The sequence below is a fragment of the Labrus mixtus genome, unplaced genomic scaffold (assembly GCF_963584025.1).
Source record: "Labrus mixtus unplaced genomic scaffold, fLabMix1.1 SCAFFOLD_61, whole genome shotgun sequence".
NCBI classification, from domain to species: Eukaryota; Metazoa; Chordata; class Actinopteri; order Labriformes; family Labridae; genus Labrus; species Labrus mixtus.
The window spans coordinates 102501-115000 of NW_026870367.1; the positions used below are offsets into that span (position 1 = coordinate 102501).

At 38.6% G+C, this 12500-nt stretch overlaps 1 protein-coding gene across 12 annotated transcripts in view; it reads left to right on the forward strand.

The window, feature by feature from the left end:
• tln1 (talin 1) overlaps positions 1–12500 on the forward strand; it is a 100884-nt gene that overhangs the window by 17504 nt on the left and 70880 nt on the right. The gene's annotated exons all lie outside the window — the stretch shown is intronic.

The window sequence follows — 12500 nt, forward strand, 5'->3', positions numbered from 1 at the left end:
ACCGATAGTGACACACAGTCAGCAGGAAAAGTGTGTGTGTGTGTGTGTGTGTGTGTGTGTGTGTGTGTGTGTGTGTGTGTGTGTGTGTGTGTGTGTGTGTGTGTGTGTGTGTGTGTGTGTGTGTGTGTGTGTGTGTGTGTGTGTGTGTGTGTGGTGTCAGGGTGTCTGTGTTGTGACATTAGATCTCTCATTTTTACTGAGTCTTCAGCCAACATGGACTCTCTAAAAGAAGCTGCTCCACACTGCCCCCCCCCCCCCAGGTTTCTAGTGGTATTACAACATTTGGTCCCTTTCTGTAAGATTCTAGAAAAAGTGCAGAAATACGACGAGCCACTGAACAGAAGGCTCATCTGTTTCTGAATGAGTATCAGACATAGAGCTGACATGAGCCCTTTAAAGTTTTCTGTCATAAAATAGAGAATATTTTTAGATTGCCTTTATTTTGATAGGACCATGAATAGAGTAGGAAACAGGGGGAGAGAGAGAGTGGGGAATGACATGCGGGAAGGGAGCCAACATCAGTCATATAATGATTATGAAAGAATAGACGATGATAACGTTTACAACATGTTAATAATCCGCTCTTCAGGATTCAGACAGTTTGAATTTAAAGAGCTCTTTGTCCCTGTCACTAAAAACTGTCAAAATAATAATCAAACATTTAAATATAATTAGGATCTCTGTATGAACAGATAATATAAAGCTGTGTGTATGAACAGATAATATAAAGCTGTGTGTATGAACAGATAATATAAAGCTGTGTGTATGAACAGATAATATAAAGCTGTGACGTTGTGAAGGGATCTCACTGATCAGGTCTTTGTCGTGTGTCTGCACACACTGTGAAGATGTTTTTTTATTGCATTAAATATTAAATATAACTTTAAATGATTTTTAGAAATGTCAAACAGCTGCTGAGTTTTAGAGTTTATTAAATTCATTTTCTCTGTGGAAACAAACTCATGATCTCTTCTCTGTGGGTCTTCTGATGGTGATACTGTCAGAGGTCATGAGGGGAATCCTCTCGCTGCTTTAAGATATTCAAACTGTTTCCTGTCTGCCGATTTCTCACAGTCAACTGCTGCTGAGTGTAAATATAACTGTTCCTCTTTTAACCCCCACAGCGTGCATAACAGTGACTTCTGGTTTCAGTCAAACTCTATATTTATACAAAACAAACAAGAGAAAACTGTTTAGTTTCTTCTCAGATCAGATGTATTTATCCTCACTCTCTGGTATCAGTCCAACATGCAGAGGTTAAATCTACAGATGTTTTAAATGAATAATCCTGCAGGTCTGATCATGGCCGACTCTGTAACACGAGCATGTTTCAGGTGTTAGTGGTGCAGGTTAGCGTGTTTACATGTTTTAATAAGACTGGAGTGTGTCTGTGTTTAAGATATGTTTCAGGTGTGTGAAGGTGTAGATATATATCAGTGTGTTCTGGTCTTTCAGGTGTTTGAAGGTGTAGATATATATCAGTGTGTTCTGGTCTTTCAGGTGTGAAGGTGTAGATATATATCAGTGTGTTCTGGTCTTTCAGGTGTTTGAAGGTGTAGATATATATCAGTGTGTTCTAGTCTTTCAGGTGTGAAGGTGTAGATATATATCAGTGTGTTCTGGTCTTTCAGGTGTGTGAAGGTGTAGATATATATCAGTGTGTTCTGGTCTTTCAGGTGTTTGAAGGTGTAGATATATATCAGTGTGTTCTGGTCTTTCAGGTGTTTGAAGGTGTAGATATATATCAGTGTGTTCTGGTCTTTCAGGTGTTTGAAGGTGTAGATATATATCAGTGTGTTCTGGTCTTTCAGGTGTGTGAAGGTGTAGATATATATCAGTGTGTTCTGGTCTTTCAGGTGTCTGAAGGTGTAGATATATATCAGTGTGTTCTGGTCTTTCAGGTGTTTGAAGGTGTAGATATATATCAGTGTGTTCTAGTCTTTCAGGTGTTTGAAGGTGTAGATATATATCAGTGTGTTCTAGTCTTTCAGGTGTTTGAAGGTGTAGATATATATCAGTGTGTTCTAGTCTTTCAGTTGTGAAGGTGTAGATATATATCAGTGTGTTCTGGTCTTTCAGGTGTGTGAAGGTGTAGATATATATCAGTGTGTTCTGGTCTTTCAGGTGTTTGAAGGTGTAGATATATATCAGTGTGTTCTGGTCTTTCAGGTGTTTGAAGGTGTAGATATATATCAGTGTGTTCTGGTCTTTCAGGTGTGTGAAGGTGTAGATATATATCAGTGTGTTCTAGTCTTTCAGGTGTGAAGGTGTAGATATATATCAGTGTGTTCTGGTCTTTCAGGTGTGTGAAGGTGTAGATATATATCAGTGTGTTCTGGTCTTTCAGGTGTTTGAAGGTGTAGATATATATCAGTGTGTTCTGGTCTTTCAGGTGTGTGAAGGTGTAGATATATATCAGTGTGTTCTGGTCTTTCAGGTGTGTGAAGGTGTAGATATATATCAGTGTGTTCTGGTCTTTCAGGTGTGTGAAGGTGTAGATATATATCAGTGTGTTCTGGTCTTTCAGGTGTGAAGGTGTAGATATATATCAGTGTGTTCTGGTCTTTCAGGTGTTTGAAGGTGTAGATATATATCAGTGTGTTCTGGTCTTTCAGGTGTGTGAAGGTGTAGATATATATCAGTGTGTTCTGGTCTTTCAGGTGTGTGAAGGTGTAGATATATATCAGTGTGTTCTGGTCTTTCAGGTGTGAAGGTGTAGATATATATCAGTGTGTTCTAGTCTTTCAGGTGTGAAGGTGTAGATATATATCAGTGTGTTCTGGTCTTTCAGGTGTGAAGGTGTAGATATATATCAGTGTGTTCTGGTCTTTCAGGTGTTTGAAGGTGTAGATATATATCAGTGTGTTCTGGTCTTTCAGGTGTGTGAAGGTGTAGATATATATCAGTGTGTTCTGGTCTTTCAGGTGTGTGAAGGTGTAGATATATATCAGTGTGTTCTGGTCTTTCAGGTGTGTGAAGGTGTAGATATATATCAGTGTGTTCTGGTCTTTCAGGTGTTTGAAGGTGTAGATATATATCAGTGTGTTCTAGTCTTTCAGGTGTGAAGGTGTAGATATATATCAGTGTGTTCTGGTCTTTCAGGTGTGTGAAGGTGTAGATATATATCAGTGTGTTCTGGTCTTTCAGGTGTGTGAAGGTGTAGATATATATCAGTGTGTTCTGGTCTTTCAGGTGTTTGAAGGTGTAGATATATATCAGTGTGTTCTGGTCTTTCAGGTGTTTGAAGGTGTAGATATATATCAGTGTGTTCTGGTCTTTCAGGTGTTTGAAGGTGTAGATATATATCAGTGTGTTCTGGTCTTTCAGGTGTGTGAAGGTGTAGATATATATCAGTGTGTTCTGGTCTTTCAGGTGTGAAGGTGTAGATATATATCAGTGTGTTCTGGTCTTTCAGGTGTTTGAAGGTGTAGATATATATCAGTGTGTTCTGGTCTTTCAGGTGTGAAGGTGTAGATATATATCAGTGTGTTCTAGTCTTTCAGGTGTGAAGGTGTAGATATATATCAGTGTGTTCTGGTCTTTCAGGTGTTTGAAGGTGTAGATATATATCAGTGTGTTCTGGTCTTTCAGGTGTGAAGGTGTAGATATATATCAGTGTGTTCTGGTCTTTCAGGTGTGAAGGTGTAGATATATATCAGTGTGTTCTGGTCTTTCAGGTGTTTGAAGGTGTAGATATATATCAGTGTGTTCTGGTCTTTCAGGTGTTTGAAGGTGTAGATATATATCAGTGTGTTCTGGTCTTTCAGGTGTGAAGGTGTAGATATATATCAGTGTGTTCTGGTCTTTCAGGTGTGTGAAGGTGTAGATATATATCAGTGTGTTCTGGTCTTTCAGGTGTGTGAAGGTGTAGATATATATCAGTGTGTTCTGGTCTTTCAGGTGTTTGAAGGTGTAGATATATATCAGTGTGTTCTGGTCTTTCAGGTGTGAAGGTGTAGATATATATCAGTGTGTTCTGGTCTTTCAGGTGTTTGAAGGTGTAGATATATATCAGTGTGTTCTAGTCTTTCAGGTGTGTGAAGGTGTAGATATATATCAGTGTGTTCTGGTCTTTCAGGTGTTTGAAGGTGTAGATATATATCAGTGTGTTCTGGTCTTTCAGGTGTTTGAAGGTGTAGATATATATCAGTGTGTTCTAGTCTTTCAGGTGTGAAGGTGTAGATATATATCAGTGTGTTCTGGTCTTTCAGGTGTTTGAAGGTGTAGATATATATCAGTGTGTTCTGGTCTTTCAGGTGTGAAGGTGTAGATATATATCAGTGTGTTCTGGTCTTTCAGGTGTGTGAAGGTGTAGATATATATCAGTGTGTTCTGGTCTTTCAGGTGTGAAGGTGTAGATATATATCAGTATGTTCTGGTCTTTCAGGTGTGTGAAGGTGTAGATATATATCAGTGTGTTCTGGTCTTTCAGGTGTGAAGGTGTAGATATATATCAGTGTGTTCTGGTCTTTCAGGTGTGTGAAGGTGTAGATATATATCAGTGTGTTCTAGTCTTTCAGGTGTTTGAAGGTGTAGATATATATCAGTGTGTTCTGGTCTTTCAGGTGTTTGAAGGTGTAGATATATATCAGTGTGTTCTGGTCTTTCAGGTGTGTGAAGGTGTAGATATATATCAGTGTGTTCTGGTCTTTCAGGTGTGTGAAGGTGTAGATATATATCAGTGTGTTCTGGTCTTTCAGGTGTGAAGGTGTAGATATATATCAGTGTGTTCTGGTCTTTCAGGTGTTTGAAGGTGTAGATATATATCAGTGTGTTCTGGTCTTTCAGGTGTGAAGGTGTAGATATATATCAGTGTGTTCTGGTCTTTCAGGTGTGTGAAGGTGTAGATATATATCAGTGTGTTCTGGTCTTTCAGGTGTGTGAAGGTGTAGATATATATCAGTGTGTTCTGGTCTTTCAGGTGTGTGAAGGTGTAGATATATATCAGTGTGTTCTGGTCTTTCAGGTGTGTGAAGGTGTAGATATATATCAGTGTGTTCTGGTCTTTCAGGTGTGTGAAGGTGTAGATATATATCAGTGTGTTCTGGTCTTTCAGGTGTGTGAAGGTGTAGATATATATCAGTGTGTTCTGGTCTTTCAGGTGTGTGAAGGTGTAGATATATATCAGTGTGTTCTGGTCTTTCAGGTGTTTGAAGGTGTAGATATATATCAGTGTGTTCTGGTCTTTCAGGTGTTTGAAGGTGTAGATATATATCAGTGTGTTCTGGTCTTTCAGGTGTTTGAAGGTGTAGATATATATCAGTGTGTTCTGGTCTTTCAGGTGTGTGAAGGTGTAGATATATATCAGTGTGTTCTGGTCTTTCAGGTGTGTGAAGGTGTAGATATATATCAGTGTGTTCTGGTCTTTCAGGTGTGTGAAGGTGTAGATATATATCAGTGTGTTCTGGTCTTTCAGGTGTTTGAAGGTGTAGATATATATCAGTGTGTTCTGGTCTTTCAGGTGTGAAGGTGTAGATATATATCAGTGTGTTCTGGTCTTTCAGGTGTTTGAAGGTGTAGATATATATCAGTGTGTTCTGGTCTTTCAGGTGTGAAGGTGTAGATATATATCAGTGTGTTCTGGTCTTTCAGGTGTGTGAAGGTGTAGATATATATCAGTGTGTTCTGGTCTTTCAGGTGTGTGAAGGTGTAGATATATATCAGTGTGTTCTGGTCTTTCAGGTGTGTGAAGGTGTAGATATATATCAGTGTGTTCTGGTCTTTCAGGTGTGTGAAGGTGTAGATATATATCAGTGTGTTCTGGTCTTTCAGGTGTGTGAAGGTGTAGATATATATCAGTGTGTTCTGGTCTTTCAGGTGTTTGAAGGTGTAGATATATATCAGTGTGTTCTGGTCTTTCAGGTGTTTGAAGGTGTAGATATATATCAGTGTGTTCTGGTCTTTCAGGTGTTTGAAGGTGTAGATATATATCAGTGTGTTCTGGTCTTTCAGGTGTGTGAAGGTGTAGATATATATCAGTGTGTTCTGGTCTTTCAGGTGTGTGAAGGTGTAGATATATATCAGTGTGTTCTGGTCTTTCAGGTGTTTGAAGGTGTAGATATATATCAGTGTGTTCTGGTCTTTCAGGTGTTTGAAGGTGTAGATATATATCAGTGTGTTCTGGTCTTTCAGGTGTGTGAAGGTGTAGATATATATCAGTGTGTTCTGGTCTTTCAGGTGTTTGAAGGTGTAGATATATATCAGTGTGTTCTGGTCTTTCAGGTGTTTGAAGGTGTAGATATATATCAGTGTGTTCTGGTCTTTCAGGTGTTTGAAGGTGTAGATATATATCAGTGTGTTCTGGTCTTTCAGGTGTTTGAAGGTGTAGATATATATCAGTGTGTTCTGGTCTTTCAGGTGTTTGAAGGTGTAGATATATATCAGTGTGTTCTGGTCTTTCAGGTGTGAAGGTGTAGATATATATCAGTGTGTTCTGGTCTTTCAGGTGTGTGAAGGTGTAGATATATATCAGTGTGTTCTGGTCTTTCAGGTGTCTGAAGGTGTAGATATATATCAGTGTGTTCTGGTCTTTCAGGTGTGAAGGTGTAGATATATATCAGTGTGTTCTGGTCTTTCAGGTGTGAAGGTGTAGATATATATCAGTGTGTTCTGGTCTTTCAGGTGTGAAGGTGTAGATATATATCAGTGTGTTCTGGTCTTTCAGGTGTCTGAAGGTGTAGATATATATCAGTGTGTTCTGGTCTTTCAGGTGTGAAGGTGTAGATATATATCAGTGTGTTCTGGTCTTTCAGGTGTGAAGGTGTAGATATATATCAGTGTGTTCTGGTCTTTCAGGTGTTTGAAGGTGTAGATATATATCAGTGTGTTCTGGTCTTTCAGGTGTTTGAAGGTGTAGATATATATCAGTGTGTTCTGGTCTTTCAGGTGTTTGAAGGTGTAGATATATATCAGTGTGTTCTGGTCTTTCAGGTGTGTGAAGGTGTAGATATATATCAGTGTGTTCTGGTCTTTCAGGTGTGTGAAGGTGTAGATATATATCAGTGTGTTCTGGTCTTTCAGGTGTGTGAAGGTGTAGATATATATCAGTGTGTTCTGGTCTTTCAGGTGTTTGAAGGTGTAAATATATATCAGTGTGTTCTGGTCTTTCAGGTGTTTGAAGGTGTAGATATATATCAGTGTGTTCTGGTCTTTCAGGTGTTTGAAGGTGTAGATATATATCAGTGTGTTCTGGTCTTTCAGGTGTTTGAAGGTGTAGATATATATCAGTGTGTTCTGGTCTTTCAGGTGTGTGAAGGTGTAGATATATATCAGTGTGTTCTGGTCTTTCAGGTGTTTGAAGGTGTAGATATATATCAGTGTGTTCTGGTCTTTCAGGTGTTTGAAGGTGTAGATATATATCAGTGTGTTCTGGTCTTTCAGGTGTTTGAAGGTGTAGATATATATCAGTGTGTTCTGGTCTTTCAGGTGTGAAGGTGTAGATATATATCAGTGTGTTCTGGTCTTTCAGGTGTGAAGGTGTAGATATATATCAGTGTGTTCTGGTCTTTCAGGTGTTTGAAGGTGTAGATATATATCAGTGTGTTCTGGTCTTTCAGGTGTGAAGGTGTAGATATATATCAGTGTGTTCTGGTCTTTCAGGTGTGAAGGTGTAGATATATATCAGTGTGTTCTGGTCTTTCAGGTGTGTGAAGGTGTAGATATATATCAGTGTGTTCTGGTCTTTCAGGTGTTTGAAGGTGTAGATATATATCAGTGTGTTCTGGTCTTTCAGGTGTTTGAAGGTGTAGATATATATCAGTGTGTTCTGGTCTTTCAGGTGTTTGAAGGTGTAGATATATATCAGTGTGTTCTGGTCTTTCAGGTGTGTGAAGGTGTAGATATATATCAGTGTGTTCTGGTCTTTCAGGTGTGTGAAGGTGTAGATATATATCAGTGTGTTCTGGTCTTTCAGGTGTGTGAAGGTGTAGATATATATCAGTGTGTTCTGGTCTTTCAGGTGTGTGAAGGTGTAGATATATATCAGTGTGTTCTGGTCTTTCAGGTGTGTGAAGGTGTAGATATATATCAGTGTGTTCTGGTCTTTCAGGTGTGTGAAGGTGTAGATATATATCAGTGTGTTCTGGTCTTTCAGGTGTGAAGGTGTAGATATATATCAGTGTGTTCTGGTCTTTCAGGTGTTTGAAGGTGTAGATATATATCAGTGTGTTCTGGTCTTTCAGGTGTTTGAAGGTGTAGATATATATCAGTGTGTTCTGGTCTTTCAGGTGTGAAGGTGTAGATATATATCAGTGTGTTCTGGTCTTTCAGGTGTTTGAAGGTGTAGATATATATCAGTGTGTTCTGGTCTTTCAGGTGTGAAGGTGTAGATATATATCAGTGTGTTCTAGTCTTTCAGGTGTTTGAAGGTGTAGATATATATCAGTGTGTTCTGGTCTTTCAGGTGTTTGAAGGTGTAGATATATATCAGTGTGTTCTGGTCTTTCAGGTGTTTGAAGGTGTAGATATATATCAGTGTGTTCTGGTCTTTCAGGTGTTTGAAGGTGTAAATATATATCAGTGTGTTCTGGTCTTTCAGGTGTGTGAAGGTGTAAATATATATCAGTGTGTTCTGGTCTTTCAGGTGTTTGAAGGTGTAAATATATATCAGTGTGTTCTGGTCTTTCAGGTGTGTGAAGGTGTAGATATATATCAGTGTGTTCTGGTCTTTCAGGTGTTTGAAGGTGTAGATATATATCAGTGTGTTCTGGTCTTTCAGGTGTTTGAAGGTGTAGATATATATCAGTGTGTTCTGGTCTTTCAGGTGTTTGAAGGTGTAAATATATATCAGTGTGTTCTGGTCTTTCAGGTGTGTGAAGGTGTAGATATATATCAGTGTGTTCTAGTCTTTCAGGTGTTTGAAGGTGTAGATATATATCAGTGTGTTCTGGTCTTTCAGGTGTGTGAAGGTGTAGATATATATCAGTGTGTTCTGGTCTTTCAGGTGTGTGAAGGTGTAGATATATATCAGTGTGTTCTGGTTTTTCAGGTGTTTGAAGGTGTAGATATATATCAGTGTGTTCTGGTCTTTCAGGTGTGTGAAGGTGTAGATATATATCAGTGTGTTCTGGTCTTTCAGGTGTGTGAAGGTGTAGATATATATCAGTGTGTTCTGGTCTTTCAGGTGTGTGAAGGTGTAGATATATATCAGTGTGTTCTGGTCTTTCAGGTGTGAAGGTGTAGATATATATCAGTGTGTTCTGGTCTTTCAGGTGTTTGAAGGTGTAGATATATATCAGTGTGTTCTGGTCTTTCAGGTGTGTGAAGGTGTAGATATATATCAGTGTGTTCTGGTCTTTCAGGTGTTTGAAGGTGTAGATATATATCAGTGTGTTCTGGTCTTTCAGGTGTGTGAAGGTGTAGATATATATCAGTGTGTTCTGGTCTTTCAGGTGTTTGAAGGTGTAGATATATATCAGTGTGTTCTGGTCTTTCAGGTGTTTGAAGGTGTAGATATATATCAGTGTGTTCTGGTCTTTCAGGTGTTTGAAGGTGTAGATATATATCAGTGTGTTCTGGTCTTTCAGGTGTTTGAAGGTGTAGATATATATCAGTGTGTTCTGGTCTTTCAGGTGTTTGAAGGTGTAGATATATATCAGTGTGTTCTGGTCTTTCAGGTGTCTGAAGGTGTAGATATATATCAGTGTGTTCTGGTCTTTCAGGTGTGTGAAGGTGTAGATATATATCAGTGTGTTCTGGTCTTTCAGGTGTTTGAAGGTGTAGATATATATCAGTGTGTTCTGGTCTTTCAGGTGTTTGAAGGTGTAGATATATATCAGTGTGTTCTGGTCTTTCAGGTGTTTGAAGGTGTAGATATATATCAGTGTGTTCTAGTCTTTCAGGTGTGAAGGTGTAGATATATATCAGTGTGTTCTGGTCTTTCAGGTGTTTGAAGGTGTAGATATATATCAGTGTGTTCTGGTCTTTCAGGTGTTTGAAGGTGTAGATATATATCAGTGTGTTCTGGTCTTTCAGGTGTGAAGGTGTAGATATATATCAGTGTGTTCTGGTCTTTCAGGTGTTTGAAGGTGTAGATATATATCAGTGTGTTCTAGTCTTTCAGGTGTGAAGGTGTAGATATATATCAGTGTGTTCTGGTCTTTCAGGTGTGTGAAGGTGTAGATATATATCAGTGTGTTCTGGTCTTTCAGGTGTGAAGGTGTAGATATATATCAGTGTGTTCTGGTCTTTCAGGTGTTTGAAGGTGTAGATATATATCAGTGTGTTCTGGTCTTTCAGGTGTGTGAAGGTGTAGATATATATCAGTGTGTTCTGGTCTTTCAGGTGTGTGAAGGTGTAGATATATATCAGTATGTTCTGGTCTTTCAGGTGTGTGAAGGTGTAGATATATATCAGTGTGTTCTGGTCTTTCAGGTGTGAAGGTGTAGATATATATCAGTGTGTTCTGGTCTTTCAGGTGTGTGAAGGTGTAGATATATATCAGTGTGTTCTGGTCTTTCAGGTGTGTGAAGGTGTAGATATATATCAGTGTGTTCTGGTCTTTCAGGTGTGTGAAGGTGTAGATATATATCAGTGTGTTCTGGTCTTTCAGGTGTGTGAAGGTGTAGATATATATCAGTGTGTTCTGGTCTTTCAGGTGTTTGAAGGTGTAGATATATATCAGTGTGTTCTGGTCTTTCAGGTGTGTGAAGGTGTAGATATATATCAGTGTGTTCTGGTCTTTCAGGTGTGTGAAGGTGTAGATATATATCAGTGTGTTCTGGTCTTTCAGGTGTGTGAAGGTGTAGATATATATCAGTGTGTTCTGGTCTTTCAGGTGTGTGAAGGTGTAGATATATATCAGTGTGTTCTGGTCTTTCAGGTGTTTGAAGGTGTAGATATATATCAGTGTGTTCTGGTCTTTCAGGTGTTTGAAGGTGTAGATATATATCAGTGTGTTCTGGTCTTTCAGGTGTTTGAATGTGTAGATATATATCAGTGTGTTCTGGTCTTTCAGGTGTTTGAATGTGTAGATATATATCAGTGTGTTCTGGTCTTTCAGGTGTGTGAAGGTGTAGATATATATCAGTGTGTTCTGGTCTTTCAGGTGTTTGAATGTGTAGATATATATCAGTGTGTTCTGGTCTTTCAGGTGTTTGAAGGTGTAGATATATATCAGTGTGTTCTGGTCTTTCAGGTGTTTGAATGTGTAGATATATATCAGTGTGTTCTGGTCTTTCAGGTGTTTGAATGTGTAGATATATATCAGTGTGTTCTGGTCTTTCAGGTGTTTGAATGTGTAGATATATATCAGTGTGTTCTGGTCTTTCAGGTGTTTGAATGTGTAGATATATATCAGTGTGTTCTGGTCTTTCAGGTGTTTGAAGGTGTAGATATATATCAGTGTGTTCTGGTCTTTCAGGTGTTTGAAGGTGTAGATATATATCAGTGTGTTCTGGTCTTTCAGGTGTGAAGGTGTAGATATATATCAGTGTGTTCTGGTCTTTCAGGTGTGTGAAGGTGTAGATATATATCAGTGTGTTCTGGTCTTTCAGGTGTGTGAAGGTGTAGATATATATCAGTGTGTTCTGGTCTTTCAGGTGTTTGAAGGTGTAGATATATATCAGTGTGTTCTGGTCTTTCAGGTGTTTGAAGGTGTAGATATATATCAGTGTGTTCTGGTCTTTCAGGTGTCTGAAGGTGTAGATATATATCAGTGTGTTCTGGTCTTTCAGGTGTGTGAAGGTGTAGATATATATCAGTGTGTTCTGGTCTTTCAGGTGTTTGAAGGTGTAGATATATATCAGTGTGTTCTGGTCTTTCAGGTGTTTGAAGGTGTAGATATATATCAGTGTGTTCTAGTCTTTCAGGTGTGAAGGTGTAGATATATATCAGTGTGTTCTGGTCTTTCAGGTGTGTGAAGGTGTAGATATATATCAGTGTGTTCTGGTCTTTCAGGTGTGTGAAGGTGTAGATATATATCAGTGTGTTCTGGTCTTTCAGGTGTTTGAAGGTGTAGATATATATCAGTGTGTTCTGGTCTTTCAGGTGTTTGAAGGTGTAGATATATATCAGTGTGTTCTGGTCTTTCAGGTGTTTGAAGGTGTAGATATATATCAGTGTGTTCTGGTCTTTCAGGTGTGTGAAGGTGTAGATATATATCAGTGTGTTCTGGTCTTTCAGGTGTGTGAAGGTGTAGATATATATCAGTGTGTTCTGGTCTTTCAGGTGTTTGAAGGTGTAGATATATATCAGTGTGTTCTAGTCTTTCAGGTGTTTGAAGGTGTAGATATATATCAGTGTGTTCTGGTCTTTCAGGTGTGAAGGTGTAGATATATATCAGTGTGTTCTAGTCTTTCAGGTGTTTGAAGGTGTAGATATATATCAGTGTGTTCTGGTCTTTCAGGTGTGTGAAGGTGTAGATATATATCAGTGTGTTCTGGTCTTTCAGGTGTTTGAAGGTGTAGATATATATCAGTGTGTTCTAGTCTTTCAGGTGTTTGAAGGTGTAGATATATATCAGTGTGTTCTGGTCTTTCAGGTGTGAAGGTGTAGATATATAT